This window comes from Panthera tigris, chromosome F3, assembly GCF_018350195.1.
Source record: "Panthera tigris isolate Pti1 chromosome F3, P.tigris_Pti1_mat1.1, whole genome shotgun sequence".
Classification (NCBI taxonomy): domain Eukaryota; kingdom Metazoa; phylum Chordata; class Mammalia; order Carnivora; family Felidae; genus Panthera; species Panthera tigris.
The window spans coordinates 5,624,657-5,630,656 of NC_056678.1; positions in this window are offsets into that span (position 1 = coordinate 5,624,657).

Genomic DNA, 6,000 nt, shown 5'->3' on the forward strand with positions numbered 1-6,000 from the left:
TACGCGGAGCCTTCTGTTTGGATTTAGGTTTGAATTTTCGACCCTTTTCTTCAAGTCTGCAGTAAAACACTCGGGGGTCGTATGTGTAGCCAGGTTAGTGGTTGAGTTTTTCTTGAGGTTCCTCTGAGGCCCAGTGTATTTTATACCCTGGTGCCAGCACTGCAGGTACGTGATAGACAAATACTAAAAATACTTTATGGTGGCTAGCTTGTGTTGAAGCGAGTGACCTTAGCCTTCCTCCTCTTTTTTACTCACCTTGCTATCTAAGGTAAACCCTTCAGAATTGTGATGGAAGTGACCTAAAGGCGTGCTGATTGACACAGTGTATATCTCTTGAGTGCGTTGGGGTAGACAAAAAGAAAAACCAGGATCCCCAAGTCCCTTAATATCCCGAAGTTTAAATCCTGTATATGTGACATTGAATAGTTGAAATCACCTACTTAATAGCCAATTGTTGTTTCTGCTAAAAATGTACGCTACTTTATTTGGTGGTTATACTTAGTCGATTTCAACGTGCATGCGGCTGGAGACCCCATACGAGCACTTAAGATCCGTAGGAGAAGGCCAACAGCATGCGCGTACATTAAGTGACAGACGTCACATCCTAACCAGTTGACTAAAATTACAGGCGATTGAGTACGTCTGATTAGTTGGTCCAAGGAACTTAATTTAGTCTGTAAGGCTCAGTAGATTGTAAATACTATAGTCCTAATGTCAACCGGAGTTATTTTAAAAATGTTAACAGCTCTGTATTTTGTGAAGTTAGGTTGTGCCGTCCACGTGGAAAGCGGAATAACTACAATTTCTTGGCATTGCGTAGCTCCTGGGGCATTCAGTTGTGATTGTAGAGCAGTTACTTGTAGGGGAACAGATCATCGATAGGCGCTACTTGGTTAGGGAGGTTATTGGGACAAGGACCTTAACTGTGTGTTTCAGTTTGTACTTAACTTTAATTATTGCCTAGGAATATTACAATTTTTTCTCCCTTTTCGTGCCAGGATTCAACGTATACTTGCATCTTGACAAGGAACAGGGGGGGTTTTGGTTTTAAAGCTGGATGGGTGGGTATGAGAAACTACATTCTATAGTTGAAAGCGAGGTGGTAACGACAGTCTAGGTAAATAGAGAAATGTCTTGGGGCAGATTCGCTTCGTTTTGGCTGCACCGCCAGTGGCGTTGCCATCCCAGTGGCGGAGCACGTTCTCTGGAGCATGCGCAGCTCCGACTGCATAGGCCAGGGAGCCAACGTGTCTAAATAAACACTGAACTGTTGTTTATGGCATGCTCTTCCCTGCCAGTCCTTTAACAGTCCAGGCGCTCACCGGAAGTAAAATCCGCTTTGTGCAGTGAAATTTTCTGCACTTGCCAAGCACCTGAGAAGCATACTCAACACGTTAGGGTCAACGAAAAAAAAATTAAAAGGCCAAGAACAGCGAGATGGCCAGTATGGTTGGCCAACCTGTGACGGAAACGTTTTGAAGTATTAAGGCTTACAGACAGGTGAGGGAAAATTCAGAAGAAGGTACTTCAGAAGAAGGAGCGGGGCTTTTACTAGAATGGCAATTAGCAATTTTTTTAGGTAGCTAGTAATAGAAGGTGTCCTTACATTTCAGTGGTCTAGTTGAAGGGAGTGGGAGCGTCATGGTCAAGTACAACGAAAGGTTCCAGCTTTATGTATCTTTTTTTTTTTTAAGTAATAAAGCAAACAAACAAAAATATATGCTGATTGAAATTTCATCTCCTTTTCCTTAGTCTGTCCATGTGAATGTCCTGTGTGGAAGAGTAAAAGGGCCCAACTAAATGTGTTCCAGTGATTCCAATAGGTATTCCAAATTCATTGCTGCTTGTACATTTCATACTTGTTCTTTGGGCTTCCAGGATCACCTTAATTAGAACTCTCTTATTTAAAAGTAGGGGATTGGGAGACATTGGTAACCCTGATTGGCTAGATTCTATAAACTGGAAAACCAGGTTTTCTCCTCTGTCCTTTGCACCCCCAAGTATGAAGTATCGGTGTGCCCGCAAGTGGTGGTCCTTGCATGGGATTAAGACTGCGTATGCAAATAGAGCCGAGCCCTTAAAAGGTTAGATCCTTAGTCTAATGGTTCAAATTCCTTCTGTTGTAACTTTTTGGAAGACACTCTTTTTAATTCTCCTCACTTGTAGAGATTATGGAAAATGCTTTAATGCAGAAAACTGTCCAGGATACCTGTGTCCATGTTTTCCCCAGATCTTTCTGCATCTGTGCTAAATGCGTACATGCTTACTCTTTATTAGTTTATAAACATTTGGAAAATAGGTTGAGATCCTTTTGGATAATGAGATGGGACTCCATATCAAAATGGAAAAATCAACTAGGAAGTAAATTTAAATTGTGAAGACAGAAGGAATAAAAAGGCTCAGTGTGAGCTCTGCTTGTGCCAGTCCAGAGCATGTAATTTCTCACCGCCCTGAAGTCCTTTAAAGGCTTGATAAGAAGCTTAGAGGGAAATGTATTGGGTAATACAGTATAGCGTTGAGACGTAGCTATCAGGATTTGCTCAATGAGCTAGAGCTCTGCGGTGTCACTTAAAATCTGATGGCTTCTGAAAGAGCAGACTGCTTGCTCTGTTTCAGACTAAAGAGTAAAAATCCGATTTTGTTCACTTGAGGAAGAAAACCATTACAAGAAAAAGGTTTGTTTCAGAAATAAGCTTTGAATTCAGATAGCAAAGCATAGCTTTCATTTCATAGGACTTGTCCTCACAGTCCAAAGGGAAGAAACATTTCCGTGGAAACTGCTCCATTAAGAAACCCCGTGTATACAGGTTGTTGACTTTGGTTTCCTAAGGGGAGGTCCTACCATAAGTTTATGGCATATGGAACTTAACGGATGTTATTCCTAGGAAAGTGGAACAGATACCATTTGTTCACAAAAATGAACAACCGAAGGCTTTTTACATTAGTGCCTGCTCGTGTAAATGTAGTCACTGCTGGTTTTGTCAAGATAGAAATACTTGGAAAAAAACCTTTGTTCTAGAAAATGAAGAGTAAGGCAAGCATAGCTGTTGAAGACTCCTACTTGAAGTAGGAGTTACAAGCTTCAACGTTACAAGCTTCAACGTGTAATACCTTGAGGAAGACCTTTGTAATAAGCTTTGTCCCTAAAGCTTCGTATTTTAAGAGAAAAAAGGTGGAGCTTCCTGCATAAAATCGGCCGCGTGAGACGCCAGCATTGGGGTATTGGTATATTCTGTTGTCCTCATTGGATGACCACTGGACCATATTTTAAGATGCTTCCAAAAACTATTATTATAGAGGACCATTAAAAATCAGAAGTTTAGCACTCGCTTTATTTTTTTCTACTCATTAAGACTTTCTGTTTACCCAAACTGTAGTACGTATATTAACATGACTCTCAAAGGGGTGCCTTGACCCCCATCCGCTACAGATTTTTATCTAGGATTCCAACCCCATTTGATCCCTAGCTCTTTGCTGAAAAGTGCATAAACAGGAGTCCTGAATTTATTATATAGACCTCCTCGCATTATATAATCGAAGCAAAGGGAAACCAGCGATGGAGTAGAGGTACGTAGACTAAAAAGATGCTTGCAAATCAAATAATGGTACTAGGAATAGTTAAAATTTTTTGTTGCTAAACTTGGTCATTATAAATCACAAGTCCAAAGAAAAGCTTCTAGTTAATGTTAAATTCCCTGAGGTCCTTTTACTGTGATGGAAAAGCCAAGTAGTCGAGGGAGGGGTGAGGGAAGGGGGAAATGCATAGAGCACCAGACAGATTTAACGAAGCATTATAGATAAGCCACAAAGCGTTTTTAAAACTACTAATGGCCGCAATTCTATTTTAATCAGCTATTTAGCTGGTATCTACTGCTAGATCACCTAGTGTGAAGTTTTGGAATTAATGGAACAGTGAAAGCCGCGATTCACCTGGAGGTTCCCGAGGTCACGGAAGGTAGGTTGCCCTTCCAGTCCCCTGGCGAGGGGGGGCGGGGGGGGGGGGAGCGGGGACCTGGAGCACCGTTTAACGGACACGTGGGGACTGGCGTTACCAGGCACAGGGGTTGGGAACGTAAAGAGAAGAGCTGACCGGAGTTGCCGACGAGGGACTTGGGCTCTGCCTGTGGCCAGAGTGGGAGAGCTTAAGCAGAGGCCTGAGTTCAGGTCTCCGCGGCCGGAGGTGCGCTGGAGACAGGCTTCGCACAGCGCTCACCTGGTGGGAGCCTGAGGTTGGATGGCGGAGCGTGAGCGGACGGGGTTGGAGACTAGCGGTGGGACCTAGAGGTCTGTCGGGAGGCCTCAGGGAAGGTGTCCCGGAGCCACGGGGGAGGGGCCTGGAGTGTGTCCTAGTCCAGCAAGGAGTGTGATCCCTAACCTCCGTAACTGAGGAAGGAAATAGAAGGCGTTATCATGTAAACTTACTAAACGATATTTTCAGAGTCAATCCAAGTAAGTATGTCACAACTTTGTTTTTACCCAGGTCTTCAGTTTATGCAGTTACTCTGCTGTGAAAGTGAACTAACCTTGTAACTGGTGAAGGCCTTGGAAATTTTTGCCAGCTGAGAGGTTTCTCTCACTCAGGGTAAGATGTAATCATAGAATGGGAGGGCAAGGTGGGAACTGAGTTAACTGAATCCGATTGCCCGATTTTATACATCGCCTCCGTTTGTAAACCGAAGCTGAGAACAGGAGTGGCCTGTGCACACAGCTTATTAAAGGTCCGGTTGGATCAGTACTCCTCGGTGCCCCCCCACCCCCACCCCCCATGCAGATACAGTGCTGCCTCTTAAAACGTGAGTGACTGGTCACTTTGAATAACAGACTGGATTCAGCTTTTGAGTTGTGTCTGTAGTGGACAGATGTTCGTAAACTGCATTTTCCAACAACCTTTCCTCATTAGTGTTCAAATACCGCCTTGGGCGGCCCCTAGATGATGAGAATATTCTTAGGAGGTGTGGCATTTGGGAGACCACATAGCCCGTGCGCCCTGCCCCTGGTGAGGACGGCCACGGGAAAGGTGGGCGTAGGAGGGAAGGGTGCTCCCTTGTGTGACCTGAACGGAGCATGCGCTCCCCACTTACCTTTGAAAAGTGGGACACCCCAGAATAAAGTTTCAGCATATCTTGACCTTGTTCTGTTTCTCTGGCTCACCACCATAATCCAGTTCTAGGACCATTAATAACCAGAATCCTGTCTGCTGGTCTGTGTTCAGACTTACCGTTTCTTAACCAGGAAGGGACCCCCTAGCTTGTGTTTTGTCAAATTATTTAAGAGATTTTCCTGGAAAGTCCTGTTGGCTATTTATCGAGCCAAAAAATAAATAATTCCATTGCTTCCATTCCAAAAGGGAGTTTTTTTCCCCTGAATGAATAAATGCTGTAGACTTGGTTGGTTGGGTGCCTTGTTTTTGTTTCTGTTTTGCCTTTTTACATGACAGCTGGTTGAATTGTAAATGACTTATTCATATTAATGTAATAATATGTGTGTGATCCTGTAGTTTTTTGTTTGTACCAAACAAGTTCTGAAAATGTTTGTGCATGCCCTGCGTATATTTAAATTCCATTTAAAAGAAACTGCATACTTCCAGAAAAATTAGAGCACTTAAAAACAATCTTCACTTTTGGAGAGATCCTACCTGTTCTAAGAAATCGAAGAATATGGTCAGGTGGTGAGTGCGTTTTTAAAATAGTAATCCGCAAAGTCCTACGGTCCATTAATGTTTTAAGGCTTACAGTAGCACCTAACTTTAGAAACCAGGAAGTATTTCCTCATTTTTAACAGGATACAGTAATGCAGTTGTTACTTGTTTTTAAGGCAAGTTTTCTGACCCAACTGGGAGAGATTCTGTTTCTCGAAATGCCATTACTTACACTCTTACTACAAGGAAACTTTTCTGAGCATGTGAGGCCACTCAGTTTGACGAGCCCACTATCTGCTACGCTGGCCGCAGTCCAAGAGTGAGAATAAGTGTGTGTTCACACAAGTGTAGGAAAAAGAGAC